At 41.3% G+C, this 15,500-nt stretch overlaps 1 protein-coding gene across 2 annotated transcripts in view; it reads left to right on the forward strand.

Moving 5' to 3' along the window:
- Window positions 1–15,500, forward strand: part of PIR (pirin) — a 98,120-nt gene that overhangs the window by 19,417 nt on the left and 63,203 nt on the right. The gene's annotated exons all lie outside the window — the stretch shown is intronic.

Here is a 15,500-nt window from a genome sequence, read left to right on the forward strand (position 1 = left end):
CACTGTGAGGAAAAAGATGAGAATGTCCACCAGCACTGTCGTGATTGAATATGGTTCTGGCAGCTTTGAGGCCATTAATAAGAGTTATGCCTCTTGGAAAGGAGGAGGAAACAAATTCTTGTGGGAACCCTAACCCTAACCCATGGTGGCTACATCCAGCTTTGGGTGGTGATGTGATTGGAGGAGGAAATTACGGTCACAGCTCAGCGTATGGATGGATGTTAGTGCGTGTGTTTACTTGGCATGAATTGAGGGTAACACTAATAGATTATAGAAAGGACACTAAAGTCTCCCTCATTCGAGGACACCCCTTGGCACCGCCATGCTAAGAACATCAACCAAAAGTGTCTTACTTAAATGGCCAGATAGGTACTTCCCTGGTGGTCCAGTGGGTAAGACTCCACCTTCCAATGCAGGGTGCACAGGTTCAAACCCTGTTTGGGGAACTGAGGTCCCACATGCCATGTGGTACAGACAAAGAGAAAAAAAAGTAAATGGCTGGATAGAAAATAACTGTGAAAGCCACCTACTTTCCTGCACAAAGGCAATAACTAGATATAATGTAGGGGAATCCCATTCATAATAACAGTAAGAGCCCCATATAATTCCAGGGCAAAAACATATTCTCCTTTAACCCAGTTACCTTACTTATAGCAATCTAATAATTTCCTGAAAAAAAAAAAAGCCCAATGTGAGAACAGTGGCTTGTTATACAAGTGTTTCTTCCAGTGCAATATTAAAAAGTTAAAAAAAGGAACAAAGTATCTAAAATAAAGGGGAGTGATTATATATGTGGAGATTATATATCAGGAAATTATTATATACCTGAAAGTTGGAATATTATGCAACATTGTAAAAGCAGATGTTATAAACAGTTTACATTTTCATGAATCATGGTCTGTTTAAATGGAGGTTTATCACCCTTAGTACTACTGCTATTTTGAGTGGAGCATTCTTTGATGTGGGAGGGAGGGGGAGCTGTGCATTTTTGGATGTTTAGCAGCATCCCCTTCCTCTTCTCACCAGATGCTAATAGTACCTATTTACCTCCAGTGGTGGCAACAAAACATGTTTCTAGATACTGCCAACTGTCTTCTTTGGGCAGGGGGGCCGCCACATTGTCCCCAGTTGAGAATTAGTGGTCTCCTTGGATGTGTCCATACAGTAACATACAACCCAGCTGTTAGAAGAATGCCGCAGCGTGATAGGTCCTGATGAAGAAGAATCTCTGTGATAGCTGGAAAGCAGCAGAGGCAAAGTACAAGCTTGTTCTGGCATGATGTAGGGCTTGTATAAAGAGCAAAGACTATACCTTTATTCTCTTTTACAAAATGGTCTATTATTTATTGTGTGCAAGATGGATTATTTGAATGGATGGTGACTTCCACAGACTACACTGATGCGAAGAAAACAAAGTCTCAAAAGTCACAGCGATAATAGAAGATGGTTGTTAGAGAATGAATACACAATGACAGGCACAAATGTACATCCACAAAGCTTTTTTGAAAATCTAGTGACTTTTATGTATTCCTAAGCTTCCCAGATGGCTCAGAAGTAAAGAATTCTGCCAATGCAAGAGACCCAGTTTTGATCCTTGGGTCGGGAAGATCTCCTGGAGAAGGAAATGGCAACCCACTCCAGTATTCTTGCCTGGGAAATCCCATGGACAGAGGAGCCTGGCGGGCTGTAGTCCATGGGGTTGCAAAGAGTTGGACACGACTGAGCTACTGAGCAGCAGTAGCAGCAGTATATTCCTAAGATTGTACGGCTGTTGCCACTGACTCCAGCTGTTTCCATCACCCCCCAAAAGACAGCCCTTGCCCATTTGCAGTCACTCCGCACTGCCACTTCCCCAAACCTCTGGCAACCACACTGTGTTTCTATGAATTTGCCTATTCTAGACACTTCATATAAAAGGAATTATACAGTCCGTGGTCTTTTGTGACTGGCTTCTTTCACTCAGCATGATGTTTTCAAAGTTCATCTATAGTAGTCCATATCAGAACCTTATTCTTTTTAATGGCTGACTAATAGTCCATTATATGGCTATGTCACGCTTTGTTTATCCACTCATCTCTTGATGGACAGCATATAAGTGGTTTCCACTGATACTTTGACTCTTGGGTAGATTCTAGGTCTAGATTATCTCTGAAAGAATAACCAAGAAGCTGGTAATGTGCCTTCAGAAGAAGGTTACTGGTGGTGAGGGAGAGTGGGAAAGAATTAATTTTCATTCTTTTTCTCTTTGTGCCATTAGAATTTTGAACCATGTGTATTGGTTATTTCAAATGTTGATATTTTTGAAATTCCCTGTTCACTTGCTATATTTGAAGATTAAACAGTGCTCTTGTGGTTAGTGAAGGACCTGATGCTCACTTGCTCTCCAGGAACTCTTGTGGGTCTGCCCCTGCCACATAAAATTAACCTGGTTTGTGTTCTATTCTGGTCAATCAAATAAGTTAATAATATATGCGAGAGTGGAAGGGAGGGTGTGATCTTAGGGCAGCTTTTTCTAGGAAATATTTGTGTACCATTAGAGGTGCCCATGAAATTTAAAATAGGGGTTCAAATTAAAAAACATAACTTTCTCCTCTACAGTATGTTCCCTGTCCAAAAGGAAATTAAAATTGTGTTTATGTGCACATGGAAGCACACCAGTGAGTTTAGAAGTGGGGGCAGAGGACTTTCAGTTTGCAAGAAAGAGAGAAAATAATTAAGGAGGAACAAGAGTGGTCCAGTGCCTGAAGTTTCGTGTTCGGGGGGAGAAGCTAGCATTTCTAACAGGTCTGGCAGGGCTTCAGGAAAAGTTTGGCCATTTAGTAAAACTGTAAGGGATAAGTTAGATGACTGTCTGGACAGCAGAGGAAAAAGTACGGGGCATAGTATGGGGATGAACTAAAACCAGGGATTAGTTTAGGTAGAATTAAAAATTGGATGTGTAGGGCAGGGCATGATCTAAAGCTGTAGATCGGGCCATCACTGGAGAAGGTCTTCAAAGCCAAGCTGGATCTCTAGTTATGAATGAAAGGCCAATATTTATATCCTGAAGCTCCCGGGTTAATGCAGTCATTTTGAAATTAGAACCATCTTTAGTCTAAAAGTCTGGTTTTTAAAGTGTGCCAGTGGTTCTCAAACTAGGCGTGATTTTGCTTCCCAGCGTCTTGTGGCAATTTCTGGAGACCATGCTGGTCATACCAACTGGATGGTGCTACTGCCATCTGGTGTGCAGAAGCTGGGAATGCCGCTGAATATCCTGCAGCGCCCATGACCGTTTCCCAGCATAGGTCACATGAGGGAAAGTGGCAGTTTAATGGAAATGTTCTTCAAAAGTAGTCCAAGTAAATTCCAACAAATTTCCCCATCTGCCCCACTCCTACCCAATTACAGTTATAGACAGAAACCATTCATGTCTGAAAGACTACATTCCTACAGTTCGTAAGTAGACAAATTCAAGGGGGTGTAATAAAGACTATAAACTAGTCTTTAAACATTCTTTTATGTTACCAAATATAAAATAACGCTTCTTCATTGAGACTAAAAATAAGTCTAGAATGAATTAGCATAGACCATTATAGGACAAAAAGCTTTTTCCAAATGTTCAACACCAGAGCAAAGAAAGATTCTTCAAAGTTATCCATCAGTAGACTCCAAATGAAATGCCTGACCACACAAGATTAAATGCATAGGAAATTTGTCATGCAATAATATTAGCTACATGTTTTATGAGAAACTTCACATGCTTTCTCTACATTACCTCTAAACCTCCCAGCAACCCTGAAAGCAGGAATTGTTAGCTCCCCATTTTACAGATGAGGAAACAGAGGCCAAAGAAACAGTGACTAGTCAAGCTCACACACAGTCCATACAAGGCAGGTGGGTTCATCTAATCCGGGCCCACACCTGTCCCCTCTTCCATGCTGCTGCTTCTGGAACAAAGTTTCCATTCTATACCTCATTCTACCTCTGTTACTTAGTGTGGGACCCAGTGCTTTCATGGTTCAGGGACTTGATTTTCCTGCCTGTAAGTGCAAAGTAGTACTCTCACTTCTCTGAACTTCGAGTATAATGAGGAAGTAGATTGGGTTGGTTGACTGTCTGGATACTTGGCCAGTCATTTAACTTCTTGTAGCAACAAGGAGCAGAGAAGGCGATGGCACCCCACTCCAGTACTCTTGCCTGCAAAATCCCATGAATGGAGGAGCCTGGTAGGCTGCAGTCCATGGGGTCGCGAAGAGTCGTACATGACTGAGCAACTTCACTTTCACTTTTCACTTTCATGCATTGGAGAAGAAAATGGCAACCGACTCCAGTGTTCTTGCCTGCAGAATCCCAGGGACGGGGATTCTGGTGGGCTGCCATCTATGGGGTCGCATGGAGTCGGACACGACTGAAGTGACCTAGCAGCAGCAGCAGCAAGGAGATGTTCGTGATCTAGGAGTAACGTGATAGTTAACAAAATGGTGCTTTATTTGTTTGTGACCTTTTACTACAACCTAAAGATTCTTTTCCTCATCCTGTACACTGGTTTGTCCCAGCCACACCAGCTTTTTACCAATATTTCAGGCTTTAAAAAAATTTGTTTAGTTGGAGGATAATCACTTTACAGTATTGTGTTGGTTTCTACCAAACATCAACATGACCGATATTTCAGTCTTTTAAGGACTAGCTGGTGGGGGTGGGAGTGCTGCCTCCTCCATGAATTACTCCCCTATTCCTCTAGATTCTTCATCATCAAAATTGATCTTAATTCTCTCTTTCCAGTGTGGCTAATCGTACTTCTGTTTAGCATTTGTTCCTCTAAGCTGCCTATTTCGGTAGTGTTTCCCCTGCTGGAATTGCCAGTTGTTCCCTGAAAGTAGGGAAGGGATAATCATTGCGTTCCTTCTGGGTGCTTTCTAACTACCCATTAATGAGTTTGTGATGACATTGTCTCTTCTGCAGGCTGCAATGAAATAAAAAGAGAAAGAGATTTTAAAATATTTCAAAATTAAAAATTTAAAAAGACAAAGACAAAATCCCTCCATTAGACCCCCTTATTATAAAGTGTTTTATTGCTTCTTGAAGGCCAAAATCGTGAGAACTGTGTCCCAGTAGCACAAGTGCAATGAACACATTCACAGGGAGTTTCAGAAATTAAATCCTTACAATGAATTGAATCTGGAATAAGAAATCACCCATCAAAAAGTGTCAGCATTAATTAAATATTATAATGAAATTTTAACAAAATATTAAAACGAGGGAAATTGACAGGATTCCCTTAAATCTGTCTCTGTAAGAGCCTTGTGCACCCAGGCCTGCCTAGGACCATGTGTGTGGAGGAATGTTTCCAGGCCTTCTTTCTTCAGTGTTGGCCTTAACAACTTTTAACTAGAGGCTGCTGTTCTACTCCACAACACAGCGCCTCCCTTAATGACTAGGGGGCAGCCTGCTATGTGGACATGTGATCTTTGAGCAGAGACAATGTGCTCAGGCTAGAAGATAGTCTTAGTTACCAGTAAATCTTTTCACAACACATCTCTGGTTTGGTGAGAACTGATTTTAGAAATGGAGAAGGAAATGGCAACCCACTCCAGTATTTAAACAGCACACATCACAACGACCAGCAGAGGGCACTGTTAAGCAACAGTGCTTTGACCGACCCACTTTACCGGCTGGGTGCATATGTGGGAAACTGGAGTCATCCTAGAGGCTGGCACATCGTTCCCGTGAGCCCCTTTCAGTGTAACATGGGAGATGAGGCAGTGGATGTGAATGCCTTGACTACAGTTTTACAGAATGGAGGTGACATCAATTAAGAGGTTGGCAAGACGATGGCATGGGGAGCCTAGGGTACTTTGTCTGAAGAGATTCCCCCAGAAGGTTGAGTGGGGTTTGAAGAGGAAAGGTGTTTCTGAATCTGGGCTCCTCGAAGCAGCTGGAAGATTCTCTGAGAGTTTGCAGTCCAACCTGAGTAGATTTGGGAATGTGATCATCATAGAACCTTGATGTGCATGTCTGAAATTTTATTCAGAGTGAAAGGAAAATTAGTGGATTTGGGAGACTTACAAATGGGAACAACAGAAGAATAGAAAAGGAAAATTGCTCTCAAGTCAGTTGTGGGAGCACTGGCTACTCTGGCAGCTCCCGTCAGCTCTCCTCCAAGGCGGGCACGGTGCTTTCAACACCTCCATTAGTGCCGAGATGATGCCAGCATTTGTGGCACACCGTGGGAGAGTGAGATGGTTTTATTTTCAGAGACAGAAAATGTTAAATCCTTGCTCTGCCACTATTAATTGTGTAACCGTAATCACATTAAGACATAGTTTTTTCATCAGTAACATGTAGGTAATATATTTGCAGGATCATATGCTTTGTGAATGCCAAAATACAAATACAAGATGCTGCCCCTCCTTCCTTCCACAAATCTTCAGTGTCAGCTATATGTTCTAACTTTCAGGAAGTATCATTTTCTTAGGGAAGACAGACAATGAATAACCAAATGATTATATAATATATAATTATATGTTAATTATATAGTGCCCTTCATGGAAAAGCTAGGAAGAAGAAATGATCAGAATAGGATTGAGACTAGATTGACCAGTTAGATTGGCTGGTTGTGGGGTGGCCTCTCTTAGGGAGTGACATTTAAATGGAGGCCTGAATGAAGTGAGGACGCAAACCATGAGAATATTGAGGGAAATACATTCCTGGGAGGTCAAGAGAGGACTCAATGAACGGGATCTTGCCTCGAGGAAATGTGGCAAACGTGTTGATTCTAGAACTTACTGAACACTTGTGTGTTTTGCACACATCACCTGGGTTAGTCCTCACCACACTTGGTGAGCTCATGGCCTAGGTCTCTGTTTTAAACGAAGAAACCGAGCCTCGGAGAAGTTAAGGATTTCACCCCACATCTCACACCTAGTAAATAACCAACAAAGCCCAGATTCCACCCAGGGTCTCAGTACCTGAGTGGTTCTTGAGGCAGGGCTGTGCCAGCAGGGGGCAGTGTTGGCAGGATCGCAGAAGCACTGGCGCCTCCGGGGTTGTAACAGGAAATTTCAAGGCACGACCCAGCAGAGCTTTTAAAGGTTTGGGCTTGCCCCTTGGCTGAATACCTAAACAGTGTCGCTCATCTGTTCCTCTTTTGTGCAACGACCTTTTGGCACTTGTGAAGGTATTTTTGTGAGGTTGGGACTGGATGAGCCAACAAAGGGATAGCGTGCAATTTCCAGGTTTCTCAGTGATTGCTCAAGAAGTTAAAACATTTTTGTAAAATAACTTAGGTCCTGAATTGTATGGATTCAAGCATTCTGTTTCTGTCCTTGAAAATCAGTTAGCCGCCTCAGTTACGCAAGATGTTCCTTGCTGGCCTCTCTCATCAGCCATGACCTTAACCCATGTTTTTGTTTTGTTTTTCTGTTTTTCCTCCTCAGCTACCAGTAGGGAATATAAAAGCACCATTTTAAGGCAAATGGAAATTAAAACAGAGTTTAATCTAGAATATAAACTTTTTCTTTTAAAGAATACATTTTGCATCTGTAGCAGTGAATGAAGTCATGATACTCTCCTTCCTAAATACCATCCGGAAAGAAACAGCAAACTATTTGGTGCTGTAATTCTTCAGAATTAATTTATAACTCCTAGAGGTGCATCTTCTCTAAGCTTCATACTGCAGGTGACGTTTTTCTTTCATTACTGTTGTGGGTTTTTTGTCTTTCCATTTCCAAATACAAACACAAACAAATAAGAACTGACAAGGAAGCATAAATATTTAGTAAAAACCCGTAGAAAGTTTAGGATCAGAAGGAGGAAAGGACACAGCAGGACCAGGATGCACTGCAAGTCCTTTAAGAAAACACCTGTTTCAAATTACAGATTTCTTTCTTAATTAGACATACACAATTCTTGAGTTTAAACATAACACTCCCAATTCCGTCAACCACCCACAGCAATTCTCCAGGTGTTCACAATTATGTAATGTCCTAAAAAATCATCTGGATTGTGTCAATTCTCAAAGTACTGCCTGAGCTTTTTTTTTTTTAAATCCGCCACAGACGTTATTTTATCATCTAGTGTAGCAATTACAGCACTTAGCAAAAGTAAATAAATAAAAGGTAGTAAAGTTTCCTCGGTTTCTGATTTTTCTTTCCCCAAAGGCTAAAAGTGTGTTTTTTCCTTTAAGTAGTAAAAGGTAGGCATTATGGACTCAGTAAAGCATCATTGCCTAGACTTCTCTAGTTTTATCGTATTTAGGATAGGCGAAATGCTATTTACTTTGGTATTACCAGAGAAAAGAGGACACACTTCCCTAGTGGCTCAACTGATAAAGAATCTGCCTGCAATGTGGGAGACCTCGGTTTGATCCCTGGTTTGGGAAGATCCCCTGGAGAAGTGAAAGGCTACCCACTCCAGTATTTTGACCTGGAGAATTCCACGGACTGTATAGTCTATGGGGTCACAAAGAGTCAGACATGACTGAGTGACTTTCACACTCACACCACAAAAGTAAAGAAAATGAGGAGATAACGGTCTTTTCATTCTCTTAGAAACAGTGTTGGAATTTCTCTCTAAAATAAAATTTGGAAAACAAAAAAACTCTTTAGATATCCATGTAAATTTTCATCTTTAAATGAGTCATGCCTCCCACAATTTACTTTTGAAAGTTGCCTGACACATTTTTAGATGCTTAACAACTTCAAACCCCTAGATTTGGATAATTAAAAAATCTTGCAGGACGGAAAGAACATGATTTGAAAGAGACTCCTTTGAGAACCCAAAGGGGAACTTCAGTGCAAGCAGAATGAAAATTGCCTTTATTATGCAGTTATTTTAATTAAAAATGCATGCATAGCAGGAAAAGGAAAGCAATTCTAGACACCACACCATGTAGTTGGGCTGGTAGTTTGAAATTTGGAAGCTTTTTATTTGCCCTCTGAAATTTTTAAGCTTGTATGGAGTCCTAAGTGTCTAAGTCTTTTTTTTTATATGAGTACCCTCTATAATAACTCCAAGTCTTTTCCACCTAGTAACATACTAAAGTCAGAGCTACCGGTGTTGTCCTCACAGCTAATTGATTCTTAGTGTTTTGCTTTGTGTCTCACTGCCTTCCTGTCCAGCCCCACAACGGCATCTATGTAGAATAAAGCATATCATTACTTCCATTCACTGATTAGTGGCAGCACCTTTTTATTTCCTCCAAACAAAAATAGTTTCCATTGTAAAAAAAAGTACTCATTGCAGAAAACTCAGACTATCAGGAAAAAAAGTAGATAATAAAATATACCTGCAATTCCACCCTTTGGAGATGACCTTTAATCACATTTTGGTGCATGTGTGTCTGGGCACTTACAGGCATACACAGCATGACTGAGTATAGTTTTATTTAAATAAACCCATTTCAGCGCATCTTTGCATTTGATCCCTTTAACTATAATTGCTGTTCTGTAGCCTGTTTTTCTGATTAAATAATATTTCATTTGTCTGTGACGGTGAATAAAGATCTGTATTACTTTTTAACAGTTGCATAATAATATTCTCTTGTATGGCTGTACCGTCATTTATCCGAGAGGAATATTAACCACCTCAGATATGCCGATGATACCACTCTAATGACAGAAAGTGAAGAGGAACTAAAGAACCTCTTGATGAGAGTGAAAGAGGAGAGTGAAAAGACTGGCTTAAAACTCAGCATTAAAAAAACTAAGATCATGGTATCTGGTCCTATCACTTCATGACAAATAGATGGGGAAACAGTGGAAACAGTGACAGATTTTCTTTTCTTGGGCTCCAAAATCACTGCTGACAGTGACTGCAGCCATGAAATTAAAAGACACTTGCTTCTTGGAAGAAAAACTGACAAACCTAGACAGCATGCTAAAAAAGCAGAGACATTACTTTGCTGACAAAGGTTCATATAGTCAAAGCTGTGGTTTTTCCAATAGTCATGTATGAATGTGAGAGTTGCCCATAAAGAAGGCTGAGCACCAAAGAATTGATACTTTCAAGTTGTGGTGCTGAGAAGCCTCTTGAGAGTCCCTTGGACAACAGAGAGATCAAACCAGTCAATCCTAAAGGAAACCAACCCTGAATATTCACTGGAAGGGCTGATGCTGAAGCTGAAGCTTCAGTGCTTTGGCCTCCTTATGCAAAGAGCCAACTCATTGGAAAAGACCCTGATGCTGGGAAAGATTGAAGGCAGGAGGAGAAGGGGGTGACAGAGGATGAGATGGTTGGATGGCATCATCAACTCAATTGGGCATGAGTTTGAGCAAACTCTGGGAGATGGTGAAGGACAGGGAAGTCTGGCATGCTGCAGTCTATGGGGTGGCAAAGAATCAGACATGACTTAGCGACTGAACAACAACAAGAACCCTGTTAACCCATCATCCAGATTGTGGCTGGTTTTTTTTTTGCTACCATAATAAACATTGCAAGATACATATGTGCAGACATTTTGTATTCTTGTTGTCTCCTTAGATTAAAATCTTTGAAGTATAGTTTTAAAATTCTTAATCCATTTGGAACACATTTCTGTACTGGAGTGGGTAGCCGTTCCCTTCTCCAAGGGATCTTCCCAACCTAGGGATCAAACCCAGGTCTCCTGCATTGCAGGTGGATTCTTTACCTGCTGAGCCACAAGGGAAGTCCAAGAATACTGGAGTGAGTAGCCTATCCCTTCTCCAGCAGATCTTCCCAACCCAGGAATTGAACTGGGGTCTCCTGCATTGCAGGTGGATTCTTTACCAACTGAGCTATCAGGGAATCCCTTTCTGTATATAGTGGGGGCTTACTGTCTTTTTGCTGAGAAATAGAATACTGCCTGTTGTATCCGTAAACAAAGGATGTCACAGTCATCAGGATTGTGGCTATCTCTGCTGGTGAGCTGGTGAACCCTGAGGAAACTCAAGAAGTAAAGAATATATGCCATCTAGCAGCCATCAGGGGGCTTCCCAGGTGGCTCAGTGGTAAAGAACCCACCTGCCAATGCAGGAGATGCATGTTGGATCCCTGGATTGGGAAGATCGCCTGGAGAAGGAAATGACAACTCACTCCAGTATTCTTGCTTGTGAAATCCCATGGACAGAGGAGTCTGATGGGCTACAGTCCATGCGATCGCAAGAGTCGGACACAACTTAGTGACTAAACCACTACCACCACCAGCAGCCATCAGACTGCAGCCACTCCCTATGGTGAACCCTGAGGAAACTCAGGATATGGAAACATAGGATACTGGCCCCAAATAGCTGAGGTGCATATCAAAGGAATGATTTCAGTGAACTTAGACTCTTACATCTTCCCATACACAGAAAAGCACTAAATTCCTTAACTTGAGCTATCTAGTTTTCTTTGATTGACGGTTATCTTTTGTTCCTATTGCCTGCCCTTTGTTGCACAGCTCCTATAACTAGCTCCCCCTTTGCTGCCTCAGAGCAGTTCTCTCAGGGTTCCTTGAGATGCTGCTTCCCAGGCTGGAAGTCCTAAAAATGTCTGCCAAATAAAACATAACTCTCAACTTTTAGCTTGTGAATATTTTTTTAGTTGACATTTCATATAGTCAGTCTCTTGTTCCCACAATACGATTTATTGGAAAATGCATCCCTTGGCCCCCTGATTTGAAACTGCTGTGATTATATGTTCATTTCTCCTACAGATGAGTCTCCTTTATTCCTGTGTCAGTGTTGCATTGTTGCCATTATGATTGCAAGTTCCCAAGCAGGGGTTTTAAACTTAAAATCTAATCAGAGTTCTCCCGAGAAATAGAACCAATTGGATACACAAAGACCGTGTAAGAGGAGATTTATTATAGGAATTGTCTCACGTGGTTAAGGAAGGTGGGCAAAGCTCACAGTCTGCCATCTACAAGCTGGCCCTGGTCCAAGGGACTGACTGCTGATGTACGTCCCAGAATTCGAAGACTGAGAACCTGGAGTTTTGATGTCTGAGGGCAGGAGAAGCTAGGCATCTCAGCTGAGTAAGAGAGCATGAATTCATCTCCCTCCACCTTTTTGTTCTGTTCGAGCCCTCAAAGCATTGGATGTACCCACCCACACTGGTGATGGTGGAACATGTATCTTCAGTCTGCTGAGTCAAATGCTAATCTCATCCAGAAGCACCTTCACAGATGCTCCCGGACATAATGTTTTACCTACTATCTGAGCATCCCTTAGCCAGTCAAGTTGACAACATAAAATTAACCACCACAGTCTAGATCCTCTAGTTTCTGTAGCCATCTGCCTGTCACCTGCTGAGATAAAGGTCACTGCCAAGGCAGTCCTGTACACAGTATATACCCCAATGACATTGTTCTGCAGGATGACACATGAAGAGTCCTCATGTCACCCAGCTTGATTTTCACTGTAGTAAGTGCTCCATAAATACTTGTTTTCAAGATCCAGCACTCAATAAAATTTACTCCAGAAGAGCTGGGTTTATTATAAGGCTGCAGCGTAAGATTTCAACAGCATGACAGTAGCAGGTCTTAAATTGCCCTTAATTGGGGGTATGAAGAGACAGAATAAATAATGGCCTGTTTTCCCAGCCTGGATTCTGAACGATTTCAGTTGGAAGAGTAAGAAAGATAGATAGCAGACAAAAATAGACCTTTATTTCCAATAAAGATGATCCTGTCAAATGAGGCTTATGCCTGCAGGCAGCTGGGCTTCCGAATACCACACCTGAAACTGAGGCAAACTGTTCTGATCTCACTGGATTGCTGGAGCTGGCCCTTCTCATAGAGGCGAAGAGTGAAAGAGGACCCTGGCCTTCTGTGGGCAGGCTGATTCCCAAAGAGGAAGGGGAGAGGCAAGGTTCAGTATAGGAGAACAGTTTCTTTTAAGTCAACCAATCAGATCAAGCTGTTCCCTTCCAACCTTGGAGGGGTGGGTGAGCTGCAGCAAGAATTGAGTGTTAAGTCCATGGGGTCACAAAGAGTCAGACACCACTGAGCGACTGAGTGACTGAACTGAATTGAATATTAATGGAGTACCCTCTGTGGGGAGGGAGATACATCACAAAGGGCAGTGGAGGTTTTCCCTAACACTTTGTGGAAGGTCCTGCCCTGCTGATGGAGCAGGGACTGCATGATAAAGGAGGCCAAGATGTGGCTGAACTAAACATGCATTAAATGCTATACTTGGTTTTATTTTGTGGCCCCTTCTTGTCTCTGTAGGCTTATCTCTTGCCATTCCTGTTCCTTGAACGAGAGATGATCTCCCTTACTTCTTGATCTTCACGTATGCCTGGAACACACTCCTGGCCCACCTTCACTGTCATCTTTTTTGTCTGGCTTACTCCCATCCCTCCTTAGGCTTCACTTCCTCTGAGAAGCTTTATCTGGCACCCAAATGTGAGCTAAATCCTTCCTGTGCTCCTCACAGTAAATCCTTCCAATGAATATTCAGGACTGATTTCCTTTAGGATTGACTGGTTTGATCTCCTTGCAGTCCAAGGGACTGTCAAGAGTCTTCTCCAGCATCACAGTTCAAAAACATCAATTCTTCGGCACTCAGCCTTCTTTATGGCCCAACTCTCACATCCATACATGGCCACTGGAAAAACCACAGTTTTGACTCTACGGATGTTTGTGGGAAAGTGATATCTCTGCTTTTTAATACACTGTCTAAGTTTGTCATAGCTTTTCTTTCAAGGAGCAAGCGTCTTTTAATTTCTTGGCTGCAGTCACCATCTGCAGTAATTTTGGAGCTCAAGAAAATAAAGTCTCTCACTGTTTCCATTGTTTCTCCATCTATTTGCCATGAAGTGATGGGACCAGATGCCATGATCTTCGTTTTCTGAATGTTGAGTTTTAAGCCAACTTTTTCACTCTCCTCTTTCACTTTCGTCATGAGGCTCTTTAGTTCCTCTTTACTTTCTGCCATAAGGGTAGCATCATCTGCACATCTGAGGTTATTGATATTTCTCTCAGCAATCTTGATTCCAGCTTGTGCTTCATCTAGCCCGACATTTCACATGATGTACTCTGTGTATAAGTTAAATAAGCAAGGGGACAACATACAGCCTTGACATACTCCTTTCCCAATTTGAAACCAGTCCGTTGTTCCATGTCTGGTTCTGACTATTGCTTCTTGATGTGCATACAGATTTCTCAGGAGGCAGGTCAGGTGGTCTGGTATTCCCATCTCTTGGAGAATTTCCCACAGTTTGTTGTGATCCACACAGTCAAAGGTTTTAGCACTCTTGCTTTTTTTTATGATCCAATGGATGTTGGCAATTTGATCTCTTGATTCCTCTGCCTTTTCTAAATCCAGCTTGAACATCTGTAAGTTCTTGGTTTATGTACCATTGAAGATTGGGTCTACTTTTTATGCCTTAGGATAAAGCAAAAACATAGACTACAAAAAAACCTGGCCTAGATATGTATAATGGGTTCTTGTATGAAGGAGGGAATATTTTTTGTGTAAAATAGTGGTGTCTGATGTATATGCTAAGACCTTTATAAATATTTTTCTTCTCTTACCTCGGGTATATTTTTTTGTTTTTCTTCTTAAAAGGTAGTATTTTTACTCTGTTTCTTTTTGTCGTTTTAGAGAGTCGTGACTTGTTGGTAAAAAGTATTATCTGTTTTTAAGCTTCCAAGTTTTTCAGTACTGGTTCAAATTGCTGTATTTTGTGGACTGGGTCTTTGAACAAAAATTAAATCTGGCTTACATAATTACAAGAGATGTAGGGATTTTAATTGCAGACTACATTTTCGGTTTCGTTTGTTTAAATAATGGTTAAAGAGAATTTTGAAATAAAATTTCCAAGACTAAAAGGATAAACACATTAGACTTTAAAAGAAGCATTAGCATAGCTATAATATGAAAACTTTGTCCAGTAGTGCAAATGATCAGAGTTGTCATCCATAAGCCAGAAGCAGGGAGCCATGTGTGGTTTGCAGATAAACATGATTTGGTGGATAGCTTTCAGAACTGTTGAGGCTCATTGGTATTTCTTGTTGGCATTACAGGTGAATTTCATAAGTGTGTACAAAATAAGCAAAATGGAAAGTTGAATCTAAATAGAGTTGTACAGAGAGGGCCCCAACCTCAACATACACATGACATTTTAAGCTTTTAGTATTAAATTGTATATTTCAAATGTTACCATGTCCTTGGAGTAGTGTAAAATCCTTGCTAAGTATTTGGTGTCTTTTTCATCTTTATTAGTTAGGGTAATCACAGTATTTTTTAAATACGAATTTTAGAGATGCTTGATTTTTTCCTTTTAGTGAAATCATGAACTAAGAAGGGCTTGATTTTCTTGTGCAGTTTAAAATTGATGCCATCTTGTTTTGCCCAGAGATACCATGATTGCAGAGGCTCCCAGGAAGGTTTTGCTCTCCACACAAAATGCCTACCATAGATGGCTGCCGATATCCAGGTTTATTTATCAAGATCAGTGTTATCAAGTGAAACTTTCTCTAAAGATGGAAATGCCTTATCATCTGCACTGCCCTACTGTGGTGGCCACTAGTAGGGCTGTTGTACAACCCGAACTGTGACTAGTACAGTTGAGGA

Source organism: Capricornis sumatraensis, chromosome X (assembly GCF_032405125.1).
Source record: "Capricornis sumatraensis isolate serow.1 chromosome X, serow.2, whole genome shotgun sequence".
Taxonomy (NCBI): domain Eukaryota; kingdom Metazoa; phylum Chordata; class Mammalia; order Artiodactyla; family Bovidae; genus Capricornis; species Capricornis sumatraensis.